This window comes from Rhinolophus sinicus, linkage group LG09, assembly GCF_036562045.2.
Source record: "Rhinolophus sinicus isolate RSC01 linkage group LG09, ASM3656204v1, whole genome shotgun sequence".
Taxonomy (NCBI): Eukaryota; Metazoa; Chordata; class Mammalia; order Chiroptera; family Rhinolophidae; genus Rhinolophus; species Rhinolophus sinicus.
The window spans coordinates 18103228-18124569 of NC_133758.1; the positions used below are offsets into that span (position 1 = coordinate 18103228).

At 39.5% G+C, this 21342-nt stretch overlaps 1 long non-coding RNA gene across 1 annotated transcript in view; it reads right to left on the minus strand.

The window, feature by feature from the left end:
* The window catches only part of LOC109440954 (uncharacterized), a 120093-nt gene extending 101299 nt beyond the window's left edge, over positions 1–18794 (minus strand). The window contains exon 1 of the long non-coding RNA XR_012498628.1: positions 18694–18794. This is a non-coding gene — a long non-coding RNA (uncharacterized LOC109440954). The remainder of the gene's footprint in view (positions 1–18693) is intronic.
* Positions 18795–21342: the final 2548 nt, after the last annotated feature.

The following is a 21342-nucleotide window of genomic DNA, read 5'->3' on the forward strand; positions in this document are numbered from 1 at the left end:
TTAGAAGGGGGTGGATAGTCTAAGTGGTAGAGAACAATATAAGCTAAAGATACGGAGACCAGAGACCAGGATGCCAGCAGAGGTCTCTGAGGATGGTAATTAACCAGTTTAATGAAAACAAAGTGTGTGTCCTGAGGAATACTGGCAACAAAATTCTAGGAAGATGAATTGGAACCAGTCTGTATAAGATTTTGAAATCCAGAGTGGCACATTTGGATTCTATTTGGAAGGCGATGGAAAACTGAGAATTTTATAATAGGTGAATGAGATTATAGAAGCAATATTTTGGCAAGATTATTTCACTAAACCTAAAAAAAGTGGTATGCATTAAGCAGATGATTTTTTTTAAGCAGGAAGAAAAATTATAATATTTTGGATGGGCAAATAAAAGCCAAAGTTTTGGAAATGTTACATCAACCAGAATTAGATAATATTTGAAGAGAATAAGGAAGTCATAGGACATAAACAAAGAAAACAATTTAATTTATGCCTACAGTTGAAGACAGTAATTGTTTCCTAGGACTCCCCTAGAACAGAATCTCAGCCTAAGGTAAGATTCTTCAGAAGTCTAGCTCTGTTTCCCCCATGTTATCTGGCACTGTATGAGCATATAGGGATTTATTCATGTGCTATCAAGAAGGTGCTAATGATACTTAGACCCTCTTTTGGGGGGAAAAATAGCCAACTGTACATAAAATTCAGCTATTTCCTATGAATCAATCTATAGCAAAAGAAGACATTACAATGTTGTTCTATCATTTGCAAATTACCTTTTCTAAACTTATCATAGTCCACAGTGCTATAGTCACGTATTTCAACATTAGCTCATAAGGGTTATCTGCCCAGGATAGGAACGTATGCTAATGGCATTTGTTAATAGTTCTGTGTTTAAGTGCTACCAGCAGGGTGGAAGCAGGCATCACACAGGGCCTGCTACAGAACAAGGGGACCTGAAGAGCTATTCCAACCACAGCATGGTACTGCTGACAATCATATGGTGACTTGCAATCAAAATCTCTTATTGCCTAGGAATACTTGTGAGGAGAGAAATGATTTAATATGAAAATGGAGGCCTACCCTTTCCCCAACCCTTTCTTCCTCCTATCAAGCCCCTCAAATCCACAAATATTCCATTTTAAAATATAGAAACATAGACAATGGTTCTAATATTAGTTTCAACTCTATATTTGAAGCTCCGGCTACCTGGTGACATCAACCTCTTTCTGTGATCAACAAATGGAGCATGTCATTTACTCTCTTGGTAGCAATCCAATAGGCACATATGGAGCCAGTTACATCATCCAGTTCTATCTTCTTTGGTGAATTCTTCCCTTTCAGCTGGTTATGCCATTCTCTTTCTACTGACTGGAAATAGTGAAGAGGGTTGCTCCATCTCTCACTGGTGGAGCATCAGTGCTCATAGTTTGTCAGTTATAGTACTTTGGGATGCAAGATGCCTTGTTTTGTACATTCAAGCTATTCCTACTAATTGTTCAATTCATTTACTGTTGTCGATGAATAAGAGTAATGGGTTTGCCTTATTAGTCAAAATGCCCCCTGAAGCACAATTACATTGAATATCTGTGCAGAGGCAGTCCACACGCATTATCAGGTAATTGTCACTGGAGAAGGCTCCATATGCTAATGAGTTGTATCCCTGAGAGACAAACATCCCTGCAAGACTTATCTGAGGCACATTGATATATCAAATGAGTGACAGGCTCTGCCTCATCACAAGAAGAACTGGAAATCTCCAAGTGCTACGCCATCATTTTCAGCTCATTTGAGGCGTTCCTTCAGGGTGCCTCCCATCCACAGACTTCAGGGTCTCCAACACTGAACCACGGAATGAAGGTACAGATTACAGGTGTGACCAGAGAGGACAAGGCATACATCTGTATTGAGCTCCCACTCTGTGTGAGACACTGTCCTAGGCACTCAGACTAGAAAACATTTCTATCCAAAAGACTGCAAGCCTAGCCACCCTTTCACTCTGCCATGCTGCAGACAAGGCTGAAGGTCCCTCATTAACCATCTTTTGAATGTGATATCTCAGAAACGAATTGGTCACCTATTGCTCAAGGATCTGCCCCTAGAATGTGGTACCTTCCTGCCTCCGTCCCCCAAACATTCTCAGTAGTGTCAAGTATGGTCCCTATAATGCATTGCTTCAGAGTGTTGCCAATCGCTCTATATGTTTGGAAAATGTTCCTTCTACTAGCTTGTGGACTTCTAGACCGCAAAGACTAGCCTACCAGTATTCCAGTTCTTTCGGTGCATAGTATAGTGTGTGTGCACATCTTGTGCACATATTTTGACCAACGTTTTCCCAATATGGCTAGGAAACCAAATCACTAGGTGAACTGGATAACAGATACAGATTGCCAGGATACATTCCATATATTCTGAATAAGACTCTGGGGATGAGAGCCTAGAATTTGTATTGTTTTTAAAACCCAGGTGATTTTTGAGGCACTGGGCAATGGCTGGAGAACCACTAATATCTGGATAAATGTTTTCTATCTCTAACTTTCCATCGTAAAATTCTTGAACTGTGTTGCATTTGGTGCTAATAATTTATTTAATCAAAGGTTTCATAGTGTGAAAATGTATAATTATATTAATTTTAATCATCACCACAATCTTTTGCATATATGTATAGATGCATATTCATTGAGTTAATCTGTTCCCTTGTCCTGGAACCAGATGACAAGGCCTTGGAAAATTGAACTAATTAACTTCTTTCAGTCCTTTTGGACTCTGCCCCAGTTGTATAAACACAGCTTTTGCAAGCAAGAGAAAACATCAGTTAGTGATACTGAAATCTTGTGTGGTATTATTGCACTCAGAAATTATGGCAACAGTTAGCATCTTAATTAACCTGTTTCATTTCTCTGGGAATAGTCCACACACAAAAAATAAGCAGCAGAAATTATACAAACAGAGTTTCCTCAATTTCTTGGTTTTAACTGGCATTACTGGTGAATGGTACCGAGTGAAAGCCAAGATGAACTTCTCCATGAATCCTGGCCTGGCCACTGGAAGCCCCATTATCTGCTTCCCTCTGTATTCTGTAAAAATCAATTTCCGGTACCATCCAGTAGAGCCCCCATAATGCCTTGCTGCTTGTTGATGCTTTTTGCTCCCTATGTTTGGAGATTTTGGGCTTCGAGGTGATAAGGACTAGCCTATGTCATAGGGGCTAAGTCTTTTAAGTCCCCTCAGTGCATCCTAGTGCTGTATGCACAGACAAATACTTTGTCATGATTGAAGCCTGATTTCACTGCCTGTCCTTACTAGTGCTCATTGATTTCACTAAAAGTAAACTCCTCTTTACCAGTAACTTGCATTGTCCAAAAGACTTCATTTGAAATGTACTTTGTGTTCAGTCAACAGTCATTTCTGGTTGTAAAGCAACAGTTTGGGAGTGTAATTACTGAAAGATTCTACTGCCTGATATTCAAACTACTGGGGTACAGATATTACATAGTCCATACCTCTCAGTCGATATCTAAATGTAATCCCAGCTCTGTTGGCTCTTGCCTGAAAATAATTGTTATGACCTATATCTGTTTGATATGTTCAATTCAACTAACATAGCTTAATTATTTTCTTTTATTTTTATTTGGCGCAATACTCTTCAAAGTGAGATCTCTGCACCAGCAACATTAGCATTATCTGGGAACTTGCTAGAAATGTAAATTCTGCAGCCCCTCCCAGCAATGTGCTTTAACAAGCCTTACAGGTGAGTCTGATACACCCAGAGTTTGAGAACCACTGCTCTAGATAATAACTTTTATATCCTTTTCTAGACTGGGCACTATATTAAATATTTTAAGTCAATTCAATTTATAAATTGTCATATTGACTGATGCCAAGTAGTAATTTCTATTTGGCCTGATCATTTACTGTCTAATCAATCTGGTCATCAGATCTACAATTGAGTCGTCATCTAATTCCTGAGAATAAACCAGACCACCAACCTATGGTCAATACGACTGACCATAGAGCCTTCATATATAAATCTTTTACATCGTGAAACAGGAAACTGAACTGTAAGCAAAATCCTTCATTCCCAAATAATGCATAGAACGGATTTTAAAAGGTAATCCCAGCTGCATAACACATACCTTGAAAAAAGCTCAACTCAACAATATTCACAAATATTTTCTTTAGGGCCCCAGAGTTGTGCAGAGCTTTGCAGTGATTCACTCATTCACTCTAAATTCACATCTCTTTTCATTTGGTCTTCTTAGAGACACAGTGTAAGGTGTAATGATAACACGACCGACCTCCTAACAAACATTCTAGAAGTTGCATATCCAAAGGAGTGTTCTCACCTTCAATCTTTCCAATGTCTCCTTTGGAAGGCTGCACCCTCATTCCCACATTCCCACAGTTTTTAAACTCCAGTTGTCTGAGATCTAGTCTAGAAGAGGTCCTTCACTGCCCAACACACACAGGTGTAAATAACTCATCAGTAGACCAATTTTTGTATTTGAGGGCAATTTACTTTTTAAAAAAAAAAATCCATTTAATTTTAACAATCCAAGTGTGATAAATAAGATTAATGATAGCAATTGGGCCTTACAGCTTTTCTGATGTAAATGTGACTTGTTCTGTCTCATGTTTTGAAATCTGGGCCTGAAGGTCATTGAGGGGGGGTCTGTGGGGACATGTGTAGCTTCTATTAAAGACGACTCTTGGGTTTCTAAGTTCCGGTACACTGGTTAAAATACACACGTAGTCACCCTTCTAACATATCTTTATTGAGATTCTACACTGAATGTGACACTGAGCTGGGGGCTGGCTACAACAATCAGGATAGGCACAATGCCTTCTGATAGAGCTTTTATTTTTTACTAATAATAAAAGTGTCATTCCAAGTTTCAGGTAGCCTGAGACAGAGAACATATTTTCATGATTAATGGTGAAATTGTAATTGTACAATTGTACTCATCCCTCTTTAACTTAAAAAACATACGTATGTTTATACTTCAGTCCCCTTTGTAGCCAGTCACTACACACAGGTAGACTCAAGCAAATTGTCAGCCTGGACATCAAGGTAGTTAGCAAGGATAGCAAGGTCCACACATACTCAGATAGCATGCTAACCAATGTTATGCAAAGCTTCCTAAACTGCAACATAACCAAAAGGGATTAACACAAATAATAGAAATATTATCTAAATGCTTTAGCTATTTTAATTAATTTAATCCTCGTTACAGCCCTAGGAGATGTGTGCCATTATGATCCTACTTTAGATGGAGAAACTGAGGCACTGAGAGATGGAGTCATTTGCCAGGGTCACATAGCGAGAGAGGGGCAGAGCCAGGCCTCTAATCTAGGCAGTCTGACTCCAGAGTTAGCATTCTTCATTGTTAAATAAACCACTCTCTATTTCATTCATGAAGTGACAATGTAATACGAACATAAATAAAATATTCATGAGTGCAAGAGCTTGTATTATTCTATCTACAATTCAACTTGGCAAAATCCCTCCTCACTTAGGGAACTGACTCAGCAATTGACAATCCCCAGGCCACACGGGGCTAGGTCTGGCTATGCCTTTGATTTTCTTGTCCTCATCCCACTAATCTCTTCTCTTCAACTACTCTAACGTATAATAAGTCCTATACCTTGAGTCTTTATTTCCCTCACACATTAACCATCACACTTTTGAGCCCCTTGTCTCTGTATCTTTCTGTTTTCTTCTTTTGGGGCTTCAAAGCAAAACTTCTGCTTACTTCATTTTTCCAATATGACATTACCCACCTCATACACTATCCAACCAGGACTGTGTCCTTTTCTTTCATTCTACTACTTTTTCCAGTTGAATTCAGTGTAGCAGGAACTATCTTTTTTATCTCCGGGTAACCCCATCCTTCAGAAAGAAAAGGTTTGCTCAACTGGGAGTTATATTAATAAGATTAGCCTCCTAAGAAGAAAATTCTCCATATCTATTGTCCTTGGTTTCTGGAAATAAGAAAAGTGTGTTTCTTCATCACAAATTATCACGAATCCCTAATCAAGAGCAAAGAGAGATAGCACAGTAACCTCAACCTTTCTAACCATTAATATTCATGACTTCAATATAATGAAATACTTTATCATATAGTATACGTGCATTTGTACAATATTACCATGGGAACTATCTTGCAGAGATCTTTATGGCTTGCTACTTTATTTCCACCAGCTCTGTTCAAATGTCACTTATTCACAGAAGCCGCCTTGTATAAAATAAAACACAGCCCTCTGCAGTCATGGTCTAGGGCCCTCACCCTATTTTATTTTTCTTCATAGAACATATCTCCATTGCAATGTTTTTGTTTGTTTGTCATGTGTCTTAGGCTCCTTGAGGACAGGGAATTTGCCTATTTTATTTAGTTCCCCAGTGTCTAGAAAAATGCTTGGAATATAGCCATTGGTCAATAGATATTTATTTTAAAATGAAATAAAGAAGATATTGTTCTTATCTTGAAGGAGGTTAAAAAATCTCAACAAAAAATAAGCTTAATTACAGGAAGCGGAGTACAGCATTAGGAATAGAGACAGTGGAAATGTAATGGCTGTGTGCGATGCCAGAGGGATAGTGGATGGGGGGAGGGGCATTCACACAGTGTGAGGGATATAAACAATAAACGTCTAAGTATTGCTTTGTCTTGTGCACCTGAAACTAATAAAATTATATTTTTAAAAAAGAAAATAACTTTTTTCAACCTAAATTTTAACATACCCTTCATATACATTTTAATTCCTAATACCAAACATAATAAATATATATTTAAAAATCCTTTGGAAAAAAAAAGCTTAAAAAATGTGTTTACTGAGTACTTCTTATGTTCCTACGATTCATTTGCTGAGGATATAAAAGGTAGAAATATGAAAATTCCTTCAATCAATTTATGCTAATTTATCAAATTAAATCATTTGAAAAATATATAAATATTACAGGACTTCAGAAATTGGACTAAAATTCGTCAAGAAAGCTATCTTATAATAGGTAAGATTTGAATTATATCTTGAAGGATGGGTAAATTTTGGATAGATTGAGAGGAAGGTCGGAATGAATTTTCATTTCAGAATCAATATCATGGTTTTTGCTTACACAACACACGCACACACAAACACACACACACACTATGTAGCTAGTGAGATGACCTCTCTTATTCAGTACCATTGGATAAAAGAAGGGAGTATATGTCTAAGGTTTATATTCTTTGAAATGTGATTCCAAACAGGGAGTTAGTTTTTGTGCTGAATTTCCTACCTTACAATAAAGATATCTTTAAAAAACACGTACATTAACCTTTAAAAAATTCTTGAGCCAGAAAAGCCTCTGATTCTTTAAGACAACCGAGAGGTGAGAATAGCAACTCCCATGCAGGAACCATGACCCAGTAAAAGGACACTGGTATCAAAGGTGAGAGACCTCAGATCTTATTCCATCCCTTTAGGTATATATATATATATATGTCTCTCTCACGCATACAATGATTAATAAAATAATTTCAGTTGCACACTCAGTATCATGTGACTTATCCAGCATGTTTAAGGGTAACTGAATTAGACCTTCTTCAAGAAACAGAAACAATGTAATTTTGGATTAGAATTCTGTATGCTGAAAACATAGCACCTACTTCCTGTTTTGGTCTAACCCCACTTTCTCTCAACAACAATCTCAAGCTCCACAATTCAGTACTCTGCTGAATTCAATGCCAGAGTACACAATATTGGCTTCTCCTTGCATTGCTTCTTCGTTAAATGATAATAATAATAATAATAATAATAATAATAATACCTGTAGTACAACTAGGTGAATAAAAGGTTACTACAGCATCATCGACCTTATAGTAGATTGTGGACCACAGAAATCAATAGCTCAGTATCCTAATTTTATAGAGAGGAAGTTGAGAACCAGAAGACCAGAGACTTGGTCAGAGATCACTAAGCGAGAAAGTGGCAGAGACAGGATCACGACCTAAGTCTTTAGACATTGAAGAAAGAGTTGTTTGTTTGTTTGTTTTTCCCATCACATGAAAATAATCAAATGTGGTTAGAAATAACTTGACAAAGTAATTTCACATAAGTTCATAATCATAGTTCAGTTTCATGTTATAAACGCATTATTGCAATGAAGCCTTAGAAAATGACCTCATTCCCAACCAGTGTTGTCCAAAGTATGGAAAGCAGAACACAGTCCTCATGGAGAGCAGGTGTCATTCAAAAACCCCAACTTCTGACTAGGACAGAAACAGTTAGCAAGAATATTCTTCCTACCGTAACAAAAAGAAAGAGTCACTTAATCTATAAAATCATAAATTTTCTTGAGCCCATTAGAGAACTCGGGTTGCAGGGCAACTGATCAGCCTCCATACCAGGAGAGTCGGGCACTTGCTTATCTGTGGCAGAGCATATGAGGAAGACAAAGTCACCACACGAGTGGATACAAATCATTTGACTAAAATGTCTAATGACTGCATAGATGCTGAATATGCAATAGTGTGAGGGTACAGAAACATTGGCTTGGGGGAGCTGTACACACCAAGTCACTCCCTCTCAGTTTTTCCTCACAGACCTCCATTGGTGGCTCATGAAAATGATTATGGGCAAAGCAGGACCCCCAGGAAAATCCAGGCAGTGTGAGCCTCAGGGAAGGGAGCAACCATGTTATAGGAAAGGCGGAAGAGTCCTACTTTCAGCCTTTTCCCCTCAGAAACAAAAAGTTTCAGCTGCTGGGGGAAGGGCATCAAACACTGTGGCCCCAAGACACAGTTACTCACCCCTTGCAGCTGCAGTTAAGAATAGAAGGAATGGGAGACAGGTAAGACATCATCCTGGGCCATGACCATTGGTATCCCACTTCGTGGGGAGAAGCAATGTCACTGAGACAAGGCTACTCCTGATATCCAGACACAGGGCCTGACTGAGTCTGAGGCTGGCCCAGGATCACCAAGAAGGCCTTGACCACCAGGCTAAGCAAGTACAAAATAACAATCACTAGCAGTCTCCTGCCAGAAGAATGTCAGGAGCAGAGAGACCTTCTGTAAGAGAAGAGTACACGGGAGGCCTAATGCTGAAGGTTAATCGGGACCACTGAGGAAAAACTTCCAGCAAACAAGACTCCACCCTAAGTACAAAGTAAAGATTGAGAAATCTGAAGTCAGTGGTGCGTGGAACGTAAGCATGGCAACAACAGATTCCAAATCCAGATCAACTAATGACTAAATTTAGTCAATATCACACCCTAAGAGCCAAGCAGAAGAGATGTGCCAGAAGGCATACATAGTCTTACCTCAGTCTCTATTGTTATACACAAAATATCTAACGTTTGCCCCAAAATACCAAGACATGCAACACACACACACACACACACACACACACACACACACACTGTGCAGCCAGCCAGTATGAGGAGAAAAGAAAATCAATGGAGTCTCTCACAGATGATTCAGATAGTGGCACTGTCAGACATGGAATTTAGAAGAACAATTATTAATATAATTAACTATTATTAATATGTTAGTGGACAAGATGGATGGCAGGCATAAATAAATCAGAAATTTTTCACAGAGATAGAAACTATAATAAAGAGGAAAAGGAAACTCTCAGGATAAAAACAAATATTAAGAATGCTTGCCATAGGTTCATCGGCAGACTCAACACAACTAAGGAAAGAATAAGTGAACTTATTACAAACTGAAAAAGAAAGAGGAAACCTTATGGGGGGGGGGGGGAAGAGAATACAGGATCTAAGTGCTGAGGGGCAATGCCAAACACATGTATCCTTGGAATTCCTAGAGAAGAAGAGAAAGAAAATAAAGAAGAAATATCGAAAGGAATTGTGGCTAAACATTTTCTAGACTCTCAGAGAACCACAAGCCAGATAAATAACAAACAAAAACTTAAAATACTTCATATTCAAACTACTAAAGATCAAAGATTAAAAAAAAATTTGAAGGCAGCTAAAGAATTAGATGCAAAAGAAGAAATAAATACAAGAAATACAACAGACTTATGTCAAAATCTATGCAAGCTGTCAGACAACACTATGACTTTTTTAAAGTGCTGAAAGAATTTCAAACCCAGTGAAAATATCTTTCAAACATGAATGAACTTTCTTTAGACAAATAAAAATTTAGATAATTTACTGCCAGGAGATCTACACTACAGAGACAGTGATCTCTTAAAAATAAAACGAAATCATAGCAAATATTTCAAAAGCAGGTAAATATGAAACATGTGTTTTTCTTTTCTTTTTCCTCACTAAGAAATAGTTAACTAAGGCAAACAAAATAATAGCAATGTATTTTGGGTATATAGAATACGTAAAAATGAGCTGTAAGACAAAAAGCAAAATTTAAGAAAGTGGCCAATTGGAAGTAAAATAATTTAGGTTATTAGATTAAATGTGAAGTGGTATAACATTATTTGAAGATAGGCTGTAAATAATTAAAGATATATGTTATGTACCCCAGAAAACCACTAAAACTTTTTTGGAACTGGTTTAAATAATGGACTACTATTGAAGATAAGAGAATTATAAAATATTATCAATTAACCCAAAAGCAGGCAGAAAAAGAGAAAAGGGGAACTATAAAAAGCAGATGAATCAAATAGAAAACAATTAGCAAGATAATCTATCATGCATGTCAATAACTTTAAATGTTGAAACACAGTTAAAAGACAGATTTTCGGAATGAATAAAAAGGCAGCAGACAACTATATGCTATCTACAAGAAACCAACTTAAAATATAAAGATATACATAGTTTGTAAATAAAGACATTGAAATACATATATAATATGAATATACATAAACACATATTAGAGTTTATATATATACGAAGTAAGGTAAGATAATTAAGTACGTGAACTTGTTGCAACGATGTTGCTAACATTTTTTTTGATATCAGAGGGATTATTCATTATGAATTTGCATCAACTGGACAAACAGTTATCTAAGTTTACTATTTGGAAGTGCTGAAAAGCCTGCGTGTAAAAGTTAGACGACCCAAACTTTCTGCCAACAATTCATGGCTCTTGCATCATGACAATGCACCAGGTCACATGGCACTGTCTGTGAGGGAGTTTTTACCCAGTAAACAAATAACTGTATTGGAACACCCTCCCTACTCACCTGATCTGACACCCACTGACTTCTTCCTTTACCCAAAGATAAAGGAAATATTGAAAGGAAGACATTTAGGACATAAAGGGTAATATGACAACAGCTCTGATGGCCATGCCAGAAAAAGAGTTCCAAAATTGCTTTGAAGGGTTGACAAGGCGCTGGTATCAGTGCACAGCTTCCCAACGGATGTACTTGGAAGGTGACCATAGTGACATTCAGCAATGAGGTACTGTGTTTCCCTGAAAATAAGACCTAGCCGGACCATCAGCTCTAATGCATCTTTTGGGGCAAAAATTAATATAAGACCCGGTCTTATATTATATTATACATATTATAATATATATATATAAATATATATAATATATATTATATATATTTAAATATAACATATATAAATATATATTATATATATAATATATAAATATATAAAATATGTAATTTATATTATATTATATTACATTACATTATTTTTTTTTTTTTGCTCCAAAAGACGCATTAGAGCTGATGGTCCAGCGAGGTCTTATTTTCGGGGAAACACAGTATGCATCACTTTTTCTAGGATGAATTCGTGAACTTCATCTGACATCATATATTAGAGTTAATATGGTACACATATACATATATACACACATACACATATATACCATGTTAACTCTAATTGAAACACATATACTAATTAAATTCTATTGTAAAATACCTATACTTGGAAACCCAGAACAAATGTAACCTCCGTGAGTCTTTCCCTAAACTCTAATTAGATTTTATGTTGCCCTGCTCTTTTCTCTCACGACACCTAATTAGAATCTTCATCATAGCTCATATGACTCCTTTGTGGTAAGGTGGGATCTATGAGTAATTCTAGCCAATGGATTGTGAGCTGAAATAATATGTGTTCCTTCTGATTTGAGCACTTAATTGCTAAGGCAAGTTAAAATCCCTTTCCTTCCCTCTGACACAGCAACAACCAATATTCAAGGCTCTATCCACCTGGGTTTCAGAAAGAAATATGGGGAAGAAACCATAGTGACCCAAAATGGATAGGTGGCATGAAAAGAAAGTAGGTTTGTTGTTTAAACCAGGGGTTAGCAAACTATGACCCTATTATGTCAGTTGCCTATTTTCGTAAATAAAATTTTATTGAAACGGGGCCATGTCCATTAATTTCTATATTGTCTATGGGCACTTTGATGCTATATTGGCAGAGTTGAATAGTTGCGGCAAAACTGTATGGCCTGCAAAGCAGGATATATTTACCAGCTTGCCCTTTGAAGCAGGGCTAGGAGTAGGGTGAGGAGAGTAAAACACCAGGGGTGCAAAATTTAAGGAAGCACTCACTCTCAGCCGTGCAAGTACTAACTCGGCATTTGTACTTGGTGACTGGAATTGCCCATTTCAAAACAATATGTAGACTCAGAAATGAATGTACATACCATGTTTAGAATTGTATGGGTCACAGGGATAAATCATCATATAGCAAAAATGTTCTATTTTAATTTCAATATACAATTCACTATGACTTATGCCATGATTGTCGTTATCATTTAAAGCAATATCTAAGCTCAGAGTAAAGAATCAGTATCATGCTTTATGCACATTATGTTTAAAACAACTTTAAAATATAAATTGTTCAATATTGTAAAGTGTTCTTTCTCCTTCATGGGTAACTGTCGAAGATATTGTGTTGATACTTGAGTACTTCTCGATATATAAATCTGAACTGAACATGAAGAGAAGAAAATGGACATGGTACTCCTGGGAAATGATGGTTCATTATGCAAGAATTTATTGTATTCATGCTGTCTGAGAGGAAGGCTTGACAACTTAATTAGTCTTTTCTCTTACCTAAGCACCTCTGCTCAAATCCTTCCTGTAGGCCAAAATGGAATCTGTCTATGACACCAGCCAGATCACAACTGAAAAACCTTCAAATAATCCTTCACAATCACCTTTTGGTTTGAAGTTGCAAAAAAATGTGGAGAAACTTTTCTCCTGGGGCTTGAACTGTAATAGTCAAATAATAGATACTTAGAATTACAGGTCATGCTGGATCTTGAATGATAGATGTAATAAAGTATCTTTAATTTTTTTTTTTAATTTTTTATGTGGTGCTCTCTTATGTGCAGGACCCAAGGCAGGGGCTTCTCTTGCCTGAGTTCAAGTACTAGAAGAAGATATTGGTGTGAATAAAGAACAGATGGCCTAACCAGCCTTCCACAAAGTCATCAAAAGGAGGTTGATCCCTAGACAAGTGCTCAAGGTCAGACAAAATGCCTAGCTCACTGTTCACTAAACCTTGTCCCAGAAGGCTCTGGGAATGGCCCTTTTGTTGCCAGATGGGCAGCGCTAAGTCACCTTTCCAGATCTAGATCTCTCTCCTGGGTTCATTATCCTTCAAGCTCAGGAGCAGCAGGGTTATCAGCCCTCCTGTAGCTCTGCTTTCTACCTATGTGCCTAAGCTGACCACATTTCTTTGTTTGTCCTGCCTCTGAAGAAGGGAGATAGACTTTAATTTACTCATTCATCAATGTACTCATTTGTTTTAATCAACAAGGACTTTTTTACTCCCTTCCTTTTGTGTGCAAGGGAAGGCACTGAAAGGGAAGTCAAATGGGGCAAATGTCATCCCTCTCTCTAGGAGGACAAAGAGGAAGGGATGGAGAAGAAACATTTCCTGAGCACCTGTTTTGCTGCTGTGTTATGCTGTGTTAGTCTAATCTTCAGAACAGCCCCTATCTTATACTTAAGGGAAATGATAATCAAAGAGGTCAAGGTCACACAGCTAACAAATACTGAGTCTATAGCATGACGAGATTTCTCTGACTCCAAATCTCATTTTTATTACATCAGATTTACTGTTTTAAAATATCAAAACAAGACACATGTGCAAATACTATAATAAAAACCCATGTAAGTGCAATGGCGTTTGGGTGGTGTAGGCCGTTAATGGAAGCAATTTTTCCTGATCTTCCAAATATCTACCAACAGCACCAAAAGGCAAGAGATATGTCTGCCTCCCGTCAAATGAAGTGAACAATCTGAGACCAGGCACTGTCTTAGATCACCTTCCTAAGGGCTGAGTAAATAATAGATATTCCACCTGTACTGTAGAAATAAATTAAATGCCAAAGGGCCCAAGGAAAAAGGAAAAGGTCAGGACAAAACACTAAAAACAGAAAGAGCTCTGAGGTTGACCTCTCGGGGCTCAGCAAGCAGAGAATGGACATATGTACAGAAGAAAACACCCCAGCTGGGCCCCAAGGGACACATTATGCAGGTTAATGAGTGTCTTCACACTCTCATTTTGTGGTTTCAGTGATTGAAATCCTGCAAAAGGCCCTTTTCCCTCCTTGCTTTTGGGAGGAAGAAATCGCCTTCAGGGACATATCAGCGTTTATAAATAAGACCTCCTGCACTGAAAGGGAGTGGAGCCAGAGGACATCCTATTGAGCTGCTGTTGATGAAGCCTCTTGCCAGGCAGAGGACCTGGGGAGCCACCAGCAGGGTGAATTATAGAGCAGCCAACTGCATGCTTCAGCCAATCGTCTGCATCAGTTTGAAGAGCAGTTGTCTGAGGTGCAGGCAGGCGGCACACCCCCTGTGAGCAGCACTCCTGGGCCAGGCAGAAAGCAGGCTTTGATCTAAAACTCCAGACAGGAAAACCTGCCTTCCCCACCCAGCCACCCTTTGGGGTCAACCAGACAGAAACCACAATGCAGCTGGATTCAAACTCAGCTTTTGAATCCCCCACAGGGCGTGATCGCTCTTCCTCCCTTTCCTTTCTTTTTTTCTTTTTTCTTTTTATTTTTTGCCTTGTATTTTAGTCAAGTGCACACAGGTCATGAGTCCCCACAACCTGTTGAATTTTGTAGAGAGGGAGAGGACCCAATGTGTCTCCTCTTCCCTGTTTCCACCTATATGAAGCCTAGCACATTGCACATGGCAGGTGTTGAAGAGATGGTTCTTGAACGAACAGACTGCAACGGAGCAGTCATATTTTTCATAAAACTGAAACCCTGTGGTGTCTTCAAGGGTTACATTTTGGGGACTGTTGATACTTCATTATTTCAAAATGAAGATTAGTGGATAGAAACCCCCACTAATCGATACTGTGCTCAAACATACAGACTAATTTTCCCAAAACGAATTCAACAGCTTCCTTTTCTCTCTTCCTTTAAGAACAAGCTCCTTTATCTAACCATCTATTACACGGGCCTGTCTTTGTATCCCATTATTCTCGGCCCCACTCAGGAGGCCAGGGATATCCAGGTAAAGACACTCTCCAGGAGCGGTGCCCACAATGAGTGGACTCAAGATTCCTGGTGTAGATGGCGGGAACAGAGCAGAGGGAAACAAAGTTCCAGCTGGAAGAAATGGTGAGTCTAATCCAAAGGCAACATGTAGACATAGAAAAGAGAAGAGCAGACTCGGCATAGGAGAGTGTCAAATGCAAGCAGGGCTATATGCTAAGAACAAGTCACATGGAGCAGATCTAGAATTTTGCCATGGCCAAGCAGGGTGAGCCAGGCCAGCCCGTGTTCAGAGCACACCTGGCAGATTGGAGTATGCTGATTAGGAATTTAGGCCCAGATGAGGAGCATCTTCCAAGCCACCTGTGCTAGAGGCCCATCTGCCCACTAACCCACTCTGCTCTTTCGCACGTCCAGGCTGTGCTGGAAGCTCTGAATCGCCTTCATGCCCTGTGCTTACAACCTTCACTGAGCACTGGCTAATTCTGATACTATCCCACACTGAGGCCACAGCAGTGACCACAGCAGACATAGTCTGTGCTCTCTCAGATTCCTTGGGATCCACTGAACCCTTTGTGTTCTTCTCACAGGCATGAAGCATCAGCCCAGCACTACATTCCTCCATAAAGCTGCCTGTATCCATCTTTTTCCCTGAGTTTCCCATCCAACAATAGGATAGGAATCTGACTCCTCACCCACCTCCCCCATGAACTCAGCCTCTTTGCTCTTTAAGATTTTAAAGCCAGGCAATCCGTAAAAGGCTACTGTTGTTATTCTTGGCCTATTAGTTTCAAACACCCTTCTTTGGATGACATTTGGTTGGAGTTTTACCTTTATATAATATGGCTGTTTTGGCCTTTATCATATGCCCTTCACTCCATCAGACAGCTGCTGCCTCCTCTGTTTTAATTCAGTTTGGGAAGGTCACATTTTCCCATTCAAGGAGGGCAGGTACAAGGAGCTCCATGTAGCCACCTGTTCTTGCCAGCCCTCCTTACCTATGCCTCCCCCACCTCTCCTTTCAGCTCTGCTGGGTATACCAGCTGAGCTCACTTAATCTCCTTTCTTCCTGACTCCACCCAGCTCTTGGCTAAATGGACAAAATCAAAGAAGGTCGTCTCTCAGTGGTTTATAAGCCAAGTCACTGAAAGCTTCCAAAATGCTCAGCGGCTCTGCTATTTTCTACTCCTTAGGTGAATATATAAGGCCCTCCATTTCTGGAAATACATCTGGTATTCCCTTTGCTCCTTTTCTGTTGGGCCTGAAGGACATAACCACTCAACAAAAGCTATTCAGGACATAGCAACCCTTTGCTCTGGCAGTGACCTCTGCCCAGAATCCCTTCCTTGCCATTCTCATTCTCCAACATACTGATTAAACTTTACATTAAGGATTATTATTTAAATTCCCATCTCTCAGATTAGACTAAGAATTGTGTTTTCAGATCTGTAGGGGATTGGATAGCATCCCCCAAAAATTCATGTCCACCTAGAACCTCAGAATGCGTCCTTGTTGGGAAACAAGGTCTTTACAGGCATGATTCGTTAAGATGGGGCCCTGGATTGGGGTGGGCCCTAAATCTAATGACTCCTGTTTTTAGAAGAGAGAGAGGAAAAGATGAGTCAGAACCAGAGACACAGAAGACGCGCACACAGGGAAGAACGCCATGTGACGTCCGAAGCAGAGGTTGGAATGATACGGCTACAAGACAAGGGACACCAGGATTGCCAGCCACCGTAAGAAACCAGGAGAAAGACCTGGACCAGATTCTTCCACAGAGCCTCCAGGAGGAGTCAACCCTGCCACCACCTTCAGCTTAGACCTCTAGCCTCCAAGAAATGTGAGAATAAATTTCTGTGGTTTTAAGGTACCTGCTTTATAGTAATTTATTACTGTAGCCCTAGGAAACTAATACAATATCTATTTCCCAATATCTAATGATGCGGGTGGGATCCACCACTTATGAGCAGTGTGACATTGGGCAGATCACATTATCTCCAATACTAAAATGGACATAATAATAATAATAGCTCTCTCCAGGACTGCTGTGGGGATCAAATGCGGTAAAATCATGAAAAATGCTTTATAATCTAAAATGAGCACCATAGGGCCAGCCCGGTGGCTCAGGCAGTTAGACCTCCATGCCTTCCTAAAGCTGAAGGCTGCCAGTTCGATTCCCACATGGGCCAGTGGGCTCTGCACCATAAGGTTGCCGGTTTGATTCCTTGACTCCCGCAAGGGATGGTGGTCAGCACCCCCTGCAACTAAGATTGAACATGGCACCTTGAGCTCCTGGATGGCTCAGTTTGTTGGAGTGCATCCTCTCAACCACAAGTTTGCCAGTTGGACGAGGCCCCTGGTGGGCTGCACCCCCTGCAACTACGAGTGAACACGGCACCTTGAGCTGAGCTGCCGCTGAGCTCCTGGATGGCTCAGTTGGTTGGGGCACGTCCTCTCAACTACAAGGTTGCCAGTTCAACTCCCGCAAGGGATGGTGGGCTGTGCCCCCTGCAACTAGCAATGGCAACTGGACCTGGAGCTGAGCTGCGCCCTCCACAACTAAGATTGAAAGAAAAACAACTTGACTTGGAAAAAGTCCTGGAAGTACACACTGTTCCCCAATAAAGTCCTGTTCCCCTTCCCCAATAAAATCTTTAAAAAAATAAAAAATAAAAATAGAAAATAAATAAAACGAGCACCATAAATATTAGCTGTTGGAATTATAGTTATATTATTATTTCATCTATGAGGAAAGAAGGAAGGGAAGGAGGGAGGGAGGGAGGGAAGAAAATGAACGAGGGCAAGGAAAAGGAAGGGAAAAGAGAAAGCAAATTAATTTGTAAGTTCTGAGTTAAAACTGTTAACCCTTTGAATATTTTTTATTTTAGAAATGTAGTGCTTTATTAACTCAAGACAATTAATTTTAGTTTAAAGACACTTATAAAGCAAGAAAAACAAACAAACAAAAAAACCACAAACAGTAGATTTGACTCTCTAGTGCCAAGGAGTTAAAAATTAAATGTCTACTTAATATTTTCCAGGTGCTAGAATCCTACTAAGCATTTTGTCTGCATCATCTCATTTAATTCTCACAGTCCTGCGAGTTTTGGACTATATACTCCATCATATCCGAGGAAACAAAAGCTCCCAAGAGGCTTCACAATCCGCCCAAAGTCACGCGGTCAACCCAATCCTGTCTGACTTCCAAGTCTGTGTGCTTAACTACTACACAATAGTACTTTTCTCTTACAGCCAGAAAAGCCAGAAAACACACCTGCCCCCTGCCAGGGTCCCCCCCAGCTGTGGCACTTACACAACCATTCCTTGGCCTCCCCAGGAGAACTCACTCCTTTCCCCAACTCCCAAGTTCAACGGCAGGTGCAGCACTGTCCCCTCACTAATGTGCACTTCAAGGCTGTTATTAACCGGCTGGAATCTGAGTTGCCGCCTCCTAGTTGGGCAATTTTCCAACCATTTAGTGGCATAATCATCAGAGACAAGCATGTAAACATTTCTTCCCCGCAGCCTGGGCAAAGGGCCAGAGGACACAACCTTGGTGTATTCCCTGTGGGAAGCGGTACTTTGGGCAACTCTGTAGAAGCAGGCTTATCAGGTGACACATTTGGAGAGGCTGAAACCTTTTCTTGTCCCCACTACCACTTCTCTGTTACATAAATAGAACCTGTATTGAAAGTCAACACAGATTCCGCAGTAAAGAGAAGCAAAACACTGTCCATGCTACAACAGGAAAGACCTCAAAAATATGCTACTGAAAGAAGCCTGACACAAAAGGCCACATATTATATAAATGTATTTACATGAAATGCCCAGAAAAGCAAAACTACAGAGACAGAAAGTCTCTATAGAGGTGATTGCCTGGGACTCGGGTTAAGAAATATAAACCATAAACAGGTACAAGGGATCTTAATGGGTTGACAAAAATGTCCTAAAACTGGATTGTGATGACCGACTTAATATGTTTACTGAAAAATCAATTAACTATGTTTGAAAGAGGTGCATTTTATGATATGTAAATTATACCTCAATAAACTTGTTGTTTTTTGTTTTGTTTTGTTTTTTTTTTAAAGCCAACTCAGGCTTTCTAAAATTCCTATGTTGATTACTAACTGGAAATTCTAGAAACGGAGCTCAGATATCAAGTAGTAAATATACGTATACTCCAAAACCCAAAACAAAAGGAGATGCCTGATGTGGGAAGCTTTGCTAATACTACAGAATTTTCTTCCAACTCAGGAAATGTAAAGAGAAATGCTTTCCATTTTGCACTATTGCGTGATTCGTCTGCTCCTAGACAATAAGACGTTGACTTCTTTCCCTTGGAATTTCATGAAAATCTAGTTACCTGGCCAGTTTCAACACTATCACTCGTTAGGTAAAAACTCTGGGTAAGTTATTTCATCTCTCTGTGCCTCAGACTCTTCATATGCAAAATGAAAAAGTTGGTCTACATCATTAACTCTGAGATTCCTTGCAGCTCAGACATTTTTTAATTAGAATATTTATTAGAATATTTTCTATATTCCAGATACCATATGAGGCAATATTGATACTCATTAAGTCTTCTCAATCACCTAAAGAGGAAGAATTATTAACCCATCTTACTGATGAAGAGGTTGAGCCACATGGTTGCCTTTTTTACCCAAGGTTATGTAACTAGTACACAGCAGAGCCAAGATTTAAGCCGGGATGGCTTGACTATAAACTACAATGCTTCCCAATTCCTTTCTAATCTCAAAATAGACAGTGACATTGTCATGAGATTCCCAGAAATGGGGGGGGAGAGGGGAAATCAGAGACTACGAATGTTCTCTTTAGAATTCTATATATACCTGTCATATAGGCATAAAACAGAAATAATACCTCCTAGAAGATGCACTCACTACACTATGTGTAGATATGATACAATGTTTCACAGGCAAATTAGAATGTAAATGCAATGGTACCCTACACCAAGAATCCAGAATCTGGGTGTAAAGTTGAAGTCCTATGGCTAAATATAAATATGTCAATATGAATATAAATATATATGCATGTGTATATTATAGTATATGTATACACATGCATAGCTAAAAATAGAAAATAGAAAGCAATGAAGAGTTTTAGTGTCTCTTATAATGAACAAAAGATAGGTTAGAAGATACCGATTGACTGGCAAAGTGCAAGCATTTTCAAGCTGTTCAGCTGATTTATTATGAACCGACAGCAGGACTTTTTTTCTACTCATAACTGTCCTAGAAAGAAGTTTGGCCTCATACCTGTACAACTGAAATCCACAGAGAAGAGATATTTCTACTAGTAAATGCTGAGTCACTCTGATGCCATTATTTAAAAAAAAGTTTTTCCCGGGACTTTCTAAGAGCTTCATAGTCATCACACAGGATAAGACTTCTCACACATGCTCCCCAGATGCCACCACTGCCCCTGCCATGACCACCAACACAATTGAAACTGCTGCTACCATCACCACAACCACCCCTCAATGCTTACCCCACAAATTATTCCAGTCCATCTAGTGCAATTGTATACCTGTGGCCAGAGCACCTGTGTTTCTTTAATAAGAAATAGTGGTTGCTGCCTTCTGCCAGCCCCTGGCTTTTTCGGGCCCAATCCCAGTGGGCCACTGGGCTTTAAGTCACATGCAAGGTCCATCCTGGAGCCCTGAGGCAATCAGTGTGAGCCAGACCAATCAACCCAATAGCAATTTGGGTCCAGAAATAGTCAATGGGATGGTTAGTTACTATGAGCCTCTGTGTGCTGGGAAGGTCCACATGGTACTGGTAAGGACATGATTCAATGGCTGGCTCATTTAACAAGAGGATGTGTCCAGTCCACCTACCTGGCCTTTTATCCTGAGCCTTGATTTGGCTTCTCTTCATCTTTTAGGGAGTCCAGTGACAAGAGGGGCATCCAGTGCTCCAGGCATGGATCCACTCTAGTCTTG